General features: G+C 48.3%; 1 pseudogene; it reads right to left on the bottom strand.

The window, feature by feature from the left end:
* Positions 1–5,937: 5,937 nt before the first annotated feature.
* LOC134352474 (zinc finger protein 585A-like) overlaps positions 5,938–15,483 on the bottom strand; it is a 29,979-nt pseudogene continuing 20,433 nt past the window's right edge.

Below are 15,483 nucleotides of genomic sequence, written 5' to 3'. Positions count from 1 at the left end.
CTGAACATCAATAACGTTCCTGTGGCTGTCTTATTTGTTGGATCCACAGCTCTGGAAAGTGTGTCAGCCGTGTACATGAATTTTCCAGGAATGTATGACACATTCAATGCATATCTTTGCAATTTGATCATCATTCGCTGAATTCGCAAAGGACAGTCGCTTAAAGGTTTGCGAAACAATGCAATCAGAGGTTTATAATCAGTTTCGACATAATAGATTGCCCTGACACAAAATGATGAAATCTCTCACAAGCAAACTTAATGCTGAGCAATTCTTTTCAATTTGGGCATACCTTGTTTGTGGATGAGATAATGAACGAGATGCAAACGCCACTGGTAGCCATTCCTTATCATGTTTCTGGAGTAGTATTGCCTCTAAGCCTGTTCGAGATGCATCACATGAGATTTTGATGGGTCTCTCAGCATCATAGAATTTAAACACAGGTTCTTTGGTGTGCAAGTTCTTGAGATTTTGCCTTGCCTTCTGCTGTTCATGATTCCAGCCCCATTCGTTTTTCTTTTCTGTTAGCTGCATCAATGGAGCAAGCTGTTCGGAAAGATTGGGTATGAATTTTCCCATGTAGTTGACAACATTCCGATAAATTTTTGAACATCCTTTTTACATTGCGGTCTTGGCATGTTCTCAATAGCAGAAACCTTCAATGGATCACCCTCTTTGCTGATAATATCACCCGCAAAGGTAAATTCAGTCACTCCTAGCTGACATTTGTCTTTATTCAACTTCAGGTTTGCCTTGTGTGTTGCCTCAAAGACTTGTCTAGGTCTGGCGTCATACTCTTGGTTAGATTAGATGATCCCCAAACGGTAATATCGTCCATGTGCTCAATGTGCTCATATATCATGTGAATAGTTTTATGGTACACTTCAGGAGCTGAGGCAATTCCAAACGGAAGCCGAAGAAAACATTTATCTGGCAAAACACAAACACGAGGAAATCTGCAGATGCTGGAATTTCAAACAACACACATAAACATTGCTGGTGAACGCAGCAGGCTGGACAGCATCTCTAGGAAGAGGTACAGTCGATATTTCAGGCCGAGACCCTTCGTCAGGACTAACTGAAGGAAGAGTGAGTAAGAGATTTGAAAGTGGCAGGGGGAGGGGGAGATCCAAAATGATAGGAGAAGACAGGAGGGGGAGGAATGGAGCCAAGAGCTGGACAGGTGATTGGCAAAGGGGATATGAGAGGATCATGGGACAGGAGGCCCATGGAGGAAAAAGGGGGGGGGGACCCCAGAGGATGGGCAAGGGGTATAGTCAGAGGGACAGAGCGAGAAAAAGGAGAGAGAGAGAAAGAATGTGTGTATATAAATAAATAATAGATGGGGTATGAGGGGGAGGTGGGGCATTAGCGGAAGATAGAGAAGTCGATGTTCATGCCATCAGGTTGGAGGCTACCCAGACGGAATATAAAGTGTTGTTCCTCCAACCTGAGTGTGGCTTCATCCTTACAGTAGAGGAGGCCGTGGATAGACATGTCAGAATGGGAATGGGATATGGAATTAAAATGTGTGGCCACTGGGAGATCCTCCTTTCTCTGGCGGACAGAGCGTAGGTGTTCAGCAAAGCGGTCTCCCAGTCTGCGTTGGGTCTCGCCAATATATAGAAGGCCACATCGGGAGCACCGGATGCAGTATATCACCCCAGCCAACTCACAGGTGAAGTGTTGCCTCACCTGGAAGGACTGTCTGGGCCATGAATGGTGGTAAGGGAGGAAGTGTAAGGGCATGTGTAACACTTGTTCCGCTTACAAGGATAAGTCCCAGGAGGGAGATCAGTGGGGAGGGATGGAGGGGACGAATGGACAAGGGAGTCACGTAGGAGCGATCACTGTGGAAAGCAGAGATAGTGGGGGAGGAAAAGATGTGCTTAGTGGTGGGATCCCGTTGGAGGTGGCGGAAGTTACGGACAATAATATGTTGGACCCGGAGGCTGGTGGGGTGGTAGGTGAGGACCAGGGGAACCCTATTCCTAGTGGGGTGGTGGGAGGATGGAGTGAGAGCAGATGTGCATGAAATGGGGGAGATGCGTTTGAGAGCAGAGTTGATGGTGGAGGAAGGGAAGCCCCTTTTATGTATGTTGATTATCTGGCAAAAGGAGTGTTAAAAGTACACAACTTTGAAGTCAGTCCATCCAGCCTAAGCTGCCGGAATCCAGAGGATGCATCTAATTTACTGAAGTACTTTGTATTTGCATTTGATCCCGAGGCAAGGGAAGATGTGGGGTGGGGGTGGGGGGTAAGGGAGCTAACCAGACATGGTGATAATAAGGAGAAAGATAGAAAAGAGTTGACCCAGATAAGGGGTGGGGAGCCCAGAGACGTCAGGAGGGGTAAAGGGTGGGCTGTGGGTACAACTCAGTGAAGTGGTGACATAGAGACTTGTGGGAGACGAATGGCGGCAGCTCAGAGCGGGTGGGTCGGTGGGAAGGGGGCGTCTCAGGGATGGTCGGAGAGGCTCGGGGCGAGGGGTGATCCGGAGGCGGGGGGAAGTGGTGACCTAGAGATGAGAGCGGGGTCAGATGGAAAGGGGTCCAGGGTGCAAGGGGATCAGCCAGCGATGGATGGTAAGAGGGGTGAAACAAAGAGAGTGGGTCGACCAGACCGGATGAGACGTGGATAGAAGGAGTGATGGTAAAGAGAGGAGGATTGAGGGAGACATGCAGACAGGGGAGTGGGGGCTGAAGGAAGGGGACTTGAACGGGAGGGAGCAGGCAAGCGGAAGGTGGTGACCCAGAGAGGGGGGAAAGGGTTAGATGTGAGTGCAGTTGGAGAGGTAGTAAGGTGGGGGAGGAGTGAAAGAGACGGCGACTAAGAGAGAAAGGAATGACCCAGAGATGATGGGGAGGGGGGAGTGGCAGCCATATTCGGTCCAGTGGGGGGTTAGGAGAGTGATCTAGTAACTGGAGAGAAGGGGCGACCCAGAGATGAGCAGCCACGTGGAATGAGGTAGGGGGTGTCAACGCAGTGATGGGAGAGTGGAAGAAGAGGAAGACCCAGAGAAAGGGGTAATACATAAATCTGGAGGGGGGAGAATGATGAGAGGGTGTAACAGGAGATGGGGAGGGGGAAAGGCCGAGCCAGAAACCACAAAGAAGGGGAGGAGGGCAACATGATCATGGGGAAAACCAGAGACGCGGGGAGGGGGAAACCAGAAGAAGGGTGGGATAAGAGAACGGGTGAGGTATTCACCCGGGGACAGTGTGGCTGAAGGAATGGGGAACTGGGCGTCCTCATCGATGCGAGGAGGGTGGAGAGGGAAAGGGGTAGGACGAGGTGTGCAACGGGGCATACCAAGGTATGGAGACAGGGCAGGTGGAGGAGTAAAAGGGGGCCAGGGGTTAGGGTGAGGCCAATAAAAGGGGGAAGGTCAGAAGGAGGAGATCCAGTAATGGAGGATGGAGACACAAAGATGTGGGGAGACGATGCCACCAAGAGACAGGGGACGCAGATATCCCACTGGCAGGGAGTGAGGGGGCGACACAGAAATGGGAGGCAGGAGAGGCAACACAGACAACTGGCAGAAGTGTGGGTGACCTGGAGGCTGGTGAAACGGGGTAAGGGTTTGAAGCAGAGATGGGGGAAGAGGTATGCCGCCAATGGGATGACCCAGAGATAGGATGAGGGGAAAGGGGGCGACGCAGGGACGGGAGGTGGGGTGGGACCTGGAGGGGGGGGAGGAGTTTCCAGGAGATGGATGAGGCTGTGGAGCAAGGGGGAGGGTTTAGGGGCAGCCACGAACAGAAGGGGTAAAAGAGAGGTGGAAAAGGGCCACCCAAACGTTGGAGAAGGATGGGGGTGTCCCACATGTGGGAGAAGTTGGATGTGAGCGACCCAGAGATGGGGGATGGGTTTAAATGAGTGACCAAGAGATGATGTGGGGGTATGTGATTGAACATAGTAATCTACAGACAGGGGGGAGGGTGGAAGGGGAGTGACATACTGAAGTGGGGGGGAGGGGATGGCCTATCACAAAGACGTGGATGAGAGTAAATGGGACAATGAACAGATGGTGGTAGTGTGGGACAAAGTCTCTGAGAGATGGGGGAACGGGAGTGACCCAGAGCTTGGGGGTAAGAGCGCAATCTAGAGATAGGGGAAAGGGAGATAAAGGGAGATTTAAGTATTTGGGCCAGAGACAGTGAGACAGGGAGAGGGGTTTTAGACAAAGACAGTGGGGGGAGATAAGGGTGACCTGGGGATGGATGGGGTTGCTGTTGACCAAAAGGCAGAGGAACAGGATGAATGGGAGAGAGGCAGAAGAGGGCGAATCAAGAGATTGGAACAGGGGCCTGACCCAGAGTGTAAGGGGGCACCCTAAGGTGGGAGGGGTACCGTACTGAGGCAGAAGAGGGGCAAATGAACAGTGTGAGACCCAAAAGGGGAGTGGAGGGAGAGGGGTGATGGGGGAGGGGTGTGAACAGGGGGAATGGAAGCTGGACAGTGAAGGGAGCGAATCAGAGATGCAGGGAAAACTCAAAGTCGGGAGGGGGAGGGGAAAAGGGGGCGACTTAGAGATGAGCAAGGCGGGTGAATGTGCAGACCCTCAGACAGATGGGAGGATGGCGTTTGGTGCGAGGCAGACAGAGGTGGCAGGGCAGAAGTGGGAAACCATAGTTGGAGCCTTTCTGATCACTATGACCCCGAGGTGATTGACAATGGTGAACTCAGTCATGGTAGTGCCAAGGGAAGGTGATCAGACTTTCTCATTGGAGATTATTAAGCTGAGCAACTCTGTGGTCTGAATGTTACAGGTCACTTGTTACCTAGGACCAATGTATCTGTTATTATTGTACACTCAGACAGAATAGAGGGAACAATGGCCTCACTTGGTAGTTGAGTCCAGAACCAGATAATGTTCAACAAAGACGATCTGCTAAAGAACTAAAAGTGACAAAATAAATGTATTTTTCCCATACAGCTCTAATTGACATGTTAATTCACTGCAGGTCAGACCCGGTTCTTTCTTTTAGTCCCCAGTCTCAACTATTCCTGTTATTTACTGAGGGGTGGACATACTCAATATCAACAGTCAATGAAACTTTTTTCCTCTCAATCAGCCTCCAAATGTCAAAACTCTGTCATTCGTTACCACGACCAGCCTCACCCCGCTCCCCACTCTGATTCCTTGTTACCCATCTCATGCTCTTACCTCTACCACTGTGCACTGCCCCAAACCCTGCCCTGTGCTGACCCGGCTGCATTAAACATCCAGCTAATGGTTCCCCACTGTGCGTCAGACTTCAGAGGACTGTGGCAAATCGTAACAAACCAGCTGTGGGAGACGCCGGCCTGCGGAAGCAGTGAAAATGACCCGTAATGTTTTAAAGAGCAGGGGATATGGGGGTTAATAACCAATGTCGTTCTCCCTCAGCCCAGAGATTTGAGGGACGAAGAACATGTCAGACGTAACTGCAGAGAGCTCGTCTTCATCAGTCTGCAGAAAACTCAAGGGACACCTCTTCACTCACAAACTGGTGACTATCTCATAGTCATAGTCATAGCAGGGGAAATTGGTTTTCATTACAGTTGCACCATAAATAATTAAATAGTAATAAAACCATAAATAATTAAATAGTAATATGTAAATTATGCCAGGAAATAAGCCCAGGACCAGCTTATTGGCTCAGGGTGTCTGACCCTCCAAGGGAGGAGTTGTAAAGTTTGATGGCCACAGGCAGGAATGACTTCCTATGACGCTCTGTGCTGCATCTCGGTGGAACGAGTCTCTGGCTGAATGTGCAAACTGGTGACTATCTCACCAGAGGGAAAGGGACAGGTGAACATCAGGAATGGGTTTAGAAGGACAATCATGGAACAGAAACAAGGGCAGAGCCCAGATGGGTGAGTTCACTCCCTACTGTGCACTGGGTGTGGTGGAGATTCGCTGAGACAGAGTTTCAAATAGAACTGATTTATTTGTCAAAATCACAATGTTAAACTCCGGTAGCAGTGAACAATAGCTGAAGAAACTCCTCCCTTGCCCAGTGACCACATCTGGGTGGGATGGGAAGCAGCAATCATTACAGTCTGACACAGTCACTTTTGATCGCCTCTGAATTCAGCAACCATGATGGTTCATTATCCAGCATCCTGCTCACCGAAACACTTTCTCCAGGTTGGACTCGCCAGTGCTTCACAAGGTGGGAGAGCTGAGTGCATCCCTTCCCACATTCAGTGCAGATGAATGGGCTCTCCCCAGTGTGAACTTGCTGGTGTGTCTGCAGCTGAGATGAGTGAGTAAATCCCTTCCCACAGTCTGAGCAGGTGAACGGTCTCTCCCCGGTGTGAACTGACTGGTGTGTCTGCAGGTGGGATGACTGAGTGAATCCCTTCCCACATTCAGAGAAAATGAACTGACTGGTGTGTCTGTAGGTGGGATGACCGAGTGAATTGTTTCCCACACTCTGAGCAGGTGTACGGCCGCTCCCCAGTGTGAACCCTCTGATGTGTCAACAGATCTGATGACTGAGTAAATCTCTTCCCACAAACGGAGCAGATAAATGGTCTCTCCCCAGTGTGAACTCGCTGGTGTCTCTTCAGGTGGGATAACTGAGTGAATTCCTTCCCACATTCAGTGCAGATGTACGGCCTCTCCCCAGTATGAACTCTCTGGTGTGTCAACAGATTTGATGACCGAGCGAATCCCTTCCCACAGTCTGAGCAGGTGAAAGGCTTCTCCCCAGTATGAACTCGCTGGTGTCTCTGCAGGTGGGATGGGTGGGTAAATGCCTTCCCACACTCTGAGCAGGTGAACGGCCTCTCTCCAGAGTGAACTCGCTGATGAATCTTCAGTTGAGATGACAGAGTAAATCCCTTTCCACACTCTGAGCAGGTGAACGGCCTCTCCCCAGTGTGCACTCGCTGGTGTGCCAGCAGATCAGATGACCGAGTGAATCCCTTCCCACATTCAGTGCAGATATACGGCCTCTCCCCAGTGTGAACTCTCTGGTGTGTCAACAGATCTGCTGACTGAGTAAATCTCTTCCCACAAACGGAACAGATAAATGGTCTCTCCCCAGTGTGAATTCGCTGGTGTCTCTGCAGGTGAGATGGGTGGGTAAATGCCTTCCCACACTCTGAGCAGGTGAATGGCCTCTCCCCAGTGTGAACTCGCTGATGTATCTTCAGTTGAGATGACTGAGTAAATCCCTTCCCACAATCTGAGCAGGTGCACGGCCACTCCCCAGTGTGAACTCCCTGATGTATCTTCAGTTGAGATGACTGACTGAATCCCTTCCCACAATCTGAGCAGGTGAATGGCCTCTCCCCAGTGTGAACTCGCTGATGTACCTTCAGTTGAGATGACTGAGTGAAACCCTTTCCACAGTCTGAGCAGGTGAATGGCCTCTCCCCAGTGTGAACTCGCTGGTGTGTCAGCAGATCACATGACTGAGTGAATCCCTTCCCACAATCTGAGCAGGTGAACGGCCTCTCCCCAGTGTGAACTCGCTGGTGTGTCTGTAGGTGGGATGACTGAGTGAATCCCTTCCCACAATCTGAGCAGGTGAACGGCCTCTCACCAGTGTGAACTCGTTGGTGTGCCTGGAGGTGAGATGGGTGGGGAAATGCCTTCCCACATTCAGAGCAAATGTACGGTCTCTCCCCAGTGTGAACTAACTTGTGTGTCTGAAGGTAGGATGACCGGGTGAATCCCTTCCCACATTCAGAGCAAATGTACGGTTTCTCCCCGGAGTGAATTCGCTGGTGTCTCTTCAGTTCGGAGAACCGAATATATGCCCTCCCACAGTCTGAGCAGGTGAATGGCCTCTCCTCGGAGTGAACTCGCTGGTGTCTCATTGCCCAGGATGAATTTCGTATATCCCTCCCACTCTCAGAGCAGGTGAATGGCCTCTTCACAATCTAAACTCACCGGTGTGTCGGTGGGAGGGCTGAGTGAGTGAATCCTTTCCCTCAGAGAGCTGACGAATGATATCTGCCTGCTGTCAGTTCTCTGGGGGGGTTCACCAAGTCAGATGACAGACGTAGTGAATTCCTCGCACAATCAATGCAGATGAAGAACTGATCTCTGATGAACAAATGCTGGGTGATCTCAGCACCCCGGTTCCAGTGGCTTTCACTGAATTAAACCGGAAAACTTCACTTTAAAGATAAACGACTTTTTCATCTGAGATGAGATACTTTTTCATCTCCAAGGATCGACAATGAAAATTTTAGTGTTGCAAAGAAAATGTCTGCTCACTCCTTAAATGTCTGGTCAAGCAGAGCAGAACTGACGTGTTGTTGTGTTGGAGATTCCTGTACACAAATCCTTTGCTGTTTCCAACCTGTAAAAAGATTAACAAAAGACATCATTGCTGAAGAACAGCATTTCAGATGAGATAATTTTAGTCCTTGCGGTGAGATCTGACATCACACTGTCACAGTGAGGGTCAACACAAGTTAGAGGAACAATTCATCTTCTAACTGGGCACAAATCAGGCGACGAGCCTGATCATTGAATTGTCTGACTGTTTTATTGTCTGTATCAGAATGGACCATTTCTGCCTGTCATCAGTCTGAGACTTGGCTCAGATTCTCTCTCTCCATTGAAATTATTTCTACTTCTGTCCGTGTCCAACTCTGCTATAAAGAGCACATCACATTACATGACTGATCTTGCGGACTTTCTTAGTATTCCGATCTCTCACCATTCTGGTGACTGACGGTGAAGAACTCATCGGTGTCAAAGCCAATGAATGTGAAGGGGAGGGCATTGGTCTTTCCCACTGGAGATGGTAAACACTTTTGTGATGTGAAAGCTGCAGGTCACTGGTTACCCAGGATAAAGGTGTTTGATGTCACTATGCAGCCAGAGAGGGGAATGGTGAAAAGGAAGTTTTCATGGGGATTGGCATGGATGGAAGATTGGCTGATTGACAGGAGGCAAAGATTGGGAATAAAGAGGGCCATTTCTGGTTGGCTGTCAGTGACTGGTGGTGATCTGCTGGGGTCAGTCTTAATGCTGCTTCTTTTCACGTTATATGTCAATGATTTGGATGAAGGAATTGATGGCTTTTTCTGCCATGTTTGCAGCCAACACAAAGGTAGGTGGAGGGGGTCTGTAGGGTTCAGATAGCAGGGAGTCTGCAGAAAGACTTTGGGCAGATGGGCAAAGAAGTGGCAGATGGAATATATTGTCGGGAAGTGTAATGTTCGGCACTTTGTCGAAGGAATAAAGGGGTGGACCATTTTCAAAAACTCAGAGAAAATTTTAAAAAATCTGTGTTACAAAGGGACTTGAGAATGAGGGGGATCTCACTGAAACCTATCGAATATTAAACAGTCCAGATAGCATGGATGTGGAGAGTATGTTATCTATATGGAGGTAGTCTGGCACCAGAGGGTACAGACTCAAAATAGAGGGGCGTTCATTTAGAACAGAGATGAATTTCTTCAGCCGGCGAGTAGTGAATGTGTGGAATCCATTGCCAGGGATAGCTGTGGAGGCCAAATCACTGGGTACACTAATCACTGGTATACTAATAAGGTTGAAAGAGTGCAGAGAAGGTTTACAAGGATGTTGCCGGGTCTTGAGACACCGAGTTACAGAGAAAGGTTGAACAGGTTAGGACTTTATTCCCCGGAGCGTAGAAGAATGAGGGGAGATTTGATAGAGGTATATAAAATTATGATGGGTATAGATAGAGTGAATGCAAGCAGGCTTTTTCCACTGAGGCAAGGGGAGAAAAAAAACAGAGGACATGGGTTAAGGGTGAGGGGGGAAAAGTTTAAAGGGAACATTGCGGGGGGGCTTGATATGTTCTTGGTTAGTCAGGGCATCAAAGTTTACAGGGAGAAGGCAGGGGAATGGGTTTGAGGGCGATAATCAATTAGCCATGATGGAATTTCCGAGCAGAGTGGCCTAAGTCGAATGGTTTTGTGTTCTTAAGGGTAAAAAGACCCAGAACAACAGGCGGTAGAACAAAGGTGATTTTCTAAAGAACTAAAGCTGGAGTAATGATTCTCTCTTTTTGCTCTGCAGCAGCAACTCACATTTTCAGTGACTGAAACAGACTTCAGCTGCGATTAACCCGGAACTCTATTTTTGTAACACACATCAAAGTTGCTGGTGAACGCAGCAGGTCAGGCAGCATCTGAAGGAAGAGGTACAGTCGACGTTTCAGGCTGAGACCCTTCATCAGGAATAAATGAAAGAAGAGCTAGTAAGAGCTTTGAAAGTGGGAGGGGGAGGGGGAGATCCAAAATGATAGGAGAAGGCAGGAGGGGGAGGGATGGAGCCAAGAGCTGGACAGGTGATAGGCAAAAGGGATATGAGAGAATCATGGGACAGGAGGCCTAGGGAGAAAGAAAAGGGGGAGGGGGGAAAACCCAAAAAATGGACAAGGGGTATAGTGAGACGGACAGAGGGAGAAAAAGGAGAGAGAGAAAATGAATGTGTGTATATAAATAAATAACGGATGGGGTATGAGGGGGAGGTGGGGCATTAGCGGAAGTTTGAGAAGTCAATATTCATGCCATCAGGTTGGAGGCTACCCAGACGGAATATAAGGTGTTGTTCCTCCAACCTGAGTGTGGCTTCATCTTTACAGTAGAGGAGGCGGTGGATAGACATATCAGAATGGGAATGGGATATGGAATTAAAATGTGTGGCCACTGGGAGATCCTGCTTTCTCTGGCGGACAGAGCGTAGGTGTTCAATGAAACAATCTCCGATCTGCGTCGGGTCTCGCCAATATATAGAAGGCCACATCGGGAGCACCTGATGCAGTATATCACCCCAGCCGACTCACAGGTGAAGTGTCACCTCACCTGGAAAGACTGTCTGGGGCCCTGAATGGTAGTGAGGGAGGAAGTGTAAGGGCATGTGTAGCACTTGTTCTGCTTACAAGGAAAGTGCTAGGAGGGAGATCGGTGGGGAGGGATGGGGGGGACGAATAGACAAGGGAGTCGCGTAGGGAGCGATCCCTGTGGAAAGCGGGGGGAGGAGGGAAAGATGTGCTTAGTGGTGGGATCCCGTTGGAGGTGGCAGAAGTTACGAGAATAATATGCTGGACCTGGAGGCTGGTGGGGTGGTAGGTGAGGACAAGGGGAACCCTATTCCTAGTGGGGTGGCGGGAGGATGGAGTGAGAGCAGATGTGCGAGAAATGGGGGAGATGCATTTGAGAGCAGAGTTGACGGTGGAGGAAGGGAAGCCCCTTTCTTTAAAAAAGGAGGACATCTCCCTCGTCCTAGAATGAAAAGCCTCATCCTGAGATCAGATACTTTATACTTTCTACTTTATTGCCGCCAAGCAATTGGTACTAGAATGTACAATCATCGCAGCGATATTTGATTCTGCGCTTCACACTCCCTGGATTACAAATATTACATATTAAAAATAGTTAAAATTAGTAAATATTAAAAATTTAAATTATAAATCATAAATAGAAAATAGAAAAATGGGAAGTAAGGAAATGCAAAAAAACCGAGAGGCAGGTCCGATGCGGCGGGGACAGAGGAATTGCGAGAAGGAGATGGCGTTTTTGCAAGAGACAGGGTGAGAAGAGGAATAGTCCAGGTAGATGTGAGAGTCAGTAGGCTTATAGTAGACATCAGTGGATAAGCTGTCTCCAGAGACAGAGACCGAAAGATCTGGAAAGGGGAGGAGGTGTCGGTCCGCTCCCATCCCCTCCGCCAGCGCTTCCTGAGACTGGCGGGGAAAGCGCTGGAAGTGTCACGCGTGTCCGCGACACGTCAACAACGAGATGCCGGTCTGTCACGGTCCCAGCAGCGCGCATGCGTCGCTGAAATGGCGCCAGCACCTTCGCTCATCAGGCCAAAATTCCCCGGGGCCCGGGTGCGGCGCATGGGGGTGAGGAAAGGGGAAAGACCCGGGACTACCCGAGGTGCGGGGCCGCGGGGTGTCCACAGCTCGCAGCAATTGTCCCTCATTCGGGGTTGCGGGCCCCCTGATATAAGACACCGACCCAGAGACCAGCTCCTACCTGCCACCGATCAGTCAGACCCTTGTGTCCACCCGACGCATGCGCGATTTCCCGGAAAACCGGAAATCTTCACGCCTGCGCATTTGATCGGTGGGTTACCACAGGCGAATTCTGACGCGCGGAGATCTCTGGGTAGACAAGGCACCATTCGAAGACCAGGCAAGTGCCGATTTCCCCCGCCTCATGCTTCAAAACTAGCCATTGTTTTTATGTGGAATACTCAGCAGCTACTTTAATGCAGCGTGCTCACAAAAACAATATACTCAATATTCACAGACATTCCGTGTGTCAAAAGTCAAAGTCCAACCCACTTACAAATGCAGATATAAAACAAAAAGACCGTCTTTAGTCGCTGGAAATATAGAACATCCTACACAAATTGCTGGAGGAACTCAGCAGGTCAGGCTGCATGTACGCGGAGGAGTAAACAGTCGAGGCTTCATGCCAAAGCCCTTCACCAGTCACCAGCATGGTGAAGAGTCTCTACCTGAAGTGTCAACTGCTTATTCTCTGCATAGATACTATCTGACTTGCTAAATTCATCCAGCCTTTTGTTTTCAGTCAGTCAGGCTCCAAATGTTGCCAATTTGGCGTTTGTAGCCACGTCCTCCTGGTCTAATACCTTATAGTTAATACTTTATTGTCGCCAAACCATTGATACTAGAACATACAATCAGCACAGCGATATTTGCTTCTGCGCTTCCCGCTCCCTGAAGTAAAAATCGCTAGTCAATTTTAAGATGTTAAGTTATAAATCATAAATAGAAAATAGACAATGGAAAGTAAGGTAGTGCAAAAAAAAAACCGAGAGGCAGGTCCGGATATTTGGAGGGTACGGCACAGATCCGGGTCAGGATCCGTTTAGCAGTCTTATCACAGTTGGAAAGAAGCTGTTCCCAAATCTGGCCGTTCGAGTCTTCGAGCTCCTGAACCTTCTCCCGGAGGGAAGAGGGGCGAAAAGTGTGTTGGCTGGGTGGGTCGTGTCCTTGATTATCTTGGCAGAACTGCTCCGACAGCGTGCGGTGTAAAGTGAGTCCACGGACGGAAGATTGGTTTGTGTGATGTGCTGCGCCGTGTTCACGATCTTCTGCTGCTTCTTCCGGTCTTGGACAGGACAACTTCCATACCAGGTTGTGATGCACCCTGGAAGAATGCTTTCTACGGTGCATCTATAAAAATTAGTGAGGGTTTTAGGGGACAGGCCAAATTCCTTTAGTTTCCTCAGGAAGTAAAGGCGCTGGTGGGCCTTCTTGGCAGTGGACTCTGCTTGGTTGGATCAAGTCAGGTTATTTGTGATATTGACCCCGAGGAACTTAAAGCTTTTGACCTGTTCCACTTGCGCTCCACCGATGTAAATTGGGTCGTGCGGTCCGCTACTCCTTCTGAAGTCAACAACCAATTCCTTCATCTTGCTGACGTTGAGGGATAGGTTATTGTCTTCGCACCATGCCACCAGGTTCTTAATTTCCTCTCTGTACTCAAACTCATCATTACCCGAGATACGGCCTACAATTGTTGTGTCATCAGCAAACTTATATATTGAGTTTGATGGAAACTTGGCTACACAATCATGGGTGTACAGTGAGTACAGCAGGGGGCTGAGTACACAGCCTTGTGGTGCACCGGTGCTCAGAGTGATTGTAGAGGAGAACTTGTCCCCTATTTTTACAGCCTGGGTCCTGTCTGTGAGGAAATTAAAGATCCAGCTGCAGATCTGAGCGCTAAGGGCCAGGTTCCGGAGCTTAGGGATCAGTTTATTTGGCATGATGGTATTAAAGGCAGAGCTGTAGTCAATGAAAAGGAGCCTTACTTATGCGTCTTTATTCTCCTGGTGTTCTAAGAAGGAACGTAGGCCCAGAGAGATGGCATCTGCCGTTGACCTGTTACTCTGGTAGGCGAATTGCAAAGCTTCGAGGTTGACCGGTAGGCTGTGGTTGATGTGTGCCATAACCAATCTCTCGAAGCACTCGATTCTTGTTGTATTGTTTATCTGAACCGTGGTTATTAAGAACAAACCATATTCTGGAAGAATATAAACTAGAACTTTTATTTACCACAGCAAACAGCAACCACGTTTATGCCATACAAGTTTCTAGATCATTCTCTCATTTCTGCGCATGTTCCGAACTCTGTCCAATCACGTTCTGACACATGATATCACCACGTCTTAAGAAAAACAATTAGCAATATTGATCAGAACAAATACATAATTAACCTGTCTCTATCAGTCTCTCTGGGGGTTTACAAACACGAGTACACCTTCTCAGTGGTTCACACAGTTCTTGTGTTTCGTTGTTATTTCCATGTTTTGTCTGGTCTGCATCAGTTAACTGAAACTCTGAAGCTGACTCTTTCTTAAGGTCTTTGTGATTTCTCCTCAACACTGCTCCTTCTTCTGCTCGGACCATGAATGATCTGGGTTGTATTTCTTCAAGCACTGTAGCTTTCTATGTCCATGTGCTCATTTTGTCTTGTATCCTCACTTCATCTCCTTGGTGCAGTTCAGGTAATGGACGAGAACATCTGTCAAAGTATGTTTTCTGCTTTGCTTTGTGTTCATCTTTCCATCATTTTACTTGTTCACCTCCGTCTGCTCTCAGAAGGCTCTCATCTTTTGGCAGATTGGATCTCAAACGACGTCCCATCAAGAGCTGAGCAGGTGAAAATCCACATTCAAGTGGAGTACTGCGATAGGTTAACAAAGTTTAATAAAACTCACCTCCACTATCTTTTGCTTTGTGCATCAGTTTTTTGATAATTCCTACCGACTTCTCAACTGAGTGAAAAATGGACTAGATGTTGTATGAACAAAGCCCCATTCATGAGCAAAATGTCTCATGCATTCACCATTGAATTGTGGACCATTGTCTGTGAAAACTTCACCAAGTACACCAAGTCTGGAAAAAAAACAGATTTCATGCATTTAATTATATTCTCTGCAGTTGTTCTGCTCAGATCACACACTTCAGATACAATGTGTAGTAATCTGTTATTAATCTTTGTTGTAAGTTGCAAAAAGATCAATGCCTACCTTCTGATAAGGTCTCTGAGGACTAAGATGTGGATGCAATGGCTCCTTAGGGTTGTCAGGTTGGCATTTAAAGTATATTTGACAAGAAGAGAACAATTTTGCAATTTTTTGATTCATCCTGGGCCAAAACATCACTTCCCGCGCCCTTCTCTTACACTTTTCAATACCTCGGTGGCCTTCATGAATTTTCCCAAGCATTTCTTTTCAGAGACTTTGAGGTATCACAATTCTACTAGCTTTGTACAATATCCCATCCACAACAGAAAGTTCTGTTCTGTGGTTCCAATAATCTTGTACTTCTGAGGTACAATCATGCTTATCATCAGACCACCCATCCATCACCACTTGTATTACCTGACTGAGAATTTTGTCCTTCTCTGTCTCAAGACGCAGCAGTTGCAACTTCTCGAGAACAACAGGTACAGTCTCTATGATCATATCAACAAATGCCTGAACGTCAATAACGTTCCTGTGACCGTCTTTTG

This window comes from Mobula hypostoma, chromosome 10 (genome assembly GCF_963921235.1).
Source record: "Mobula hypostoma chromosome 10, sMobHyp1.1, whole genome shotgun sequence".
Classification (NCBI taxonomy): domain Eukaryota; kingdom Metazoa; phylum Chordata; class Chondrichthyes; order Myliobatiformes; family Myliobatidae; genus Mobula; species Mobula hypostoma.
Note: the sequence above shows the minus strand (reverse complement) of the source record. Positions and strands in the feature narration are given on the sequence as shown.